The sequence below is a fragment of the Nematolebias whitei genome, chromosome 17, assembly GCF_014905685.2.
Source record: "Nematolebias whitei isolate Nwh7 chromosome 17, NemWhi1, whole genome shotgun sequence".
Taxonomy (NCBI): Eukaryota; Metazoa; Chordata; class Actinopteri; order Cyprinodontiformes; family Rivulidae; genus Nematolebias; species Nematolebias whitei.
This window is the reverse complement of record NC_056514.1, coordinates 9,853,551-9,854,211: the sequence shown is the minus strand read 5'-3', so window position 1 is coordinate 9,854,211 and position 661 is coordinate 9,853,551. Positions and strand designations below refer to the sequence as shown.

The window sequence follows — 661 nt, the reverse complement described above, 5'->3', positions numbered from 1 at the left end:
ATAGATAGATAGATAGATAGATAGATAGATAGATAGATAGATAGATAGATAGATAGATAGATAGATAGATAGATAGATAGATAGATAGATAGATCGATCGATCGATCGATCGATCGATCGATCGTTCGTTCGTTCACAAATAAACATATCCAGGTGTTGGAATGGCCAAGTCAAAGTCCAGACCTGAATCCAATCGAGAATCTGTGGAAAGAGCTGAAGTCTGCTGTTCACAAACGCTCTCCATCCAACCTCACTGAGCTCGAGCTGTTTTGCAAGGAAGAATGGGCAAGAATTTCAGTCTCTCCATGTGCAAAATTGATAGAGACATACCCCAAGAGACTTGCAGCTGTAATTGCAGCAAAAGGCGGCGCTACAAAGTATTAACGCAAGGGGGCCGAATAATATTGCACGCCCCACTTTTCAGTTTTTTATTTGATAAAAAAGTTTGACACATTCAATAAATTTCATTCCACTTCACGGTTGTGTCCCACTTGTTGTTGATTCTTCACAAAAAATTTACATTTTAAATCTTTATGTTTGAAACCTGAAATGTGGCAAAAGGTTGAAAAGTTCAAGGGGGCTGAATACTTTCGCAAGGCACTATACACACACACACACACACACACACACACACACACACACACACACACACACACACACA

General features: G+C 39.6%; 1 protein-coding gene across 1 annotated transcript in view; it reads right to left on the bottom strand.

The window, feature by feature from the left end:
* shisa8b (shisa family member 8b) overlaps positions 1-661 on the bottom strand; it is a 129,191-nt gene that overhangs the window by 41,078 nt on the left and 87,452 nt on the right. The gene's annotated exons all lie outside the window — the stretch shown is intronic.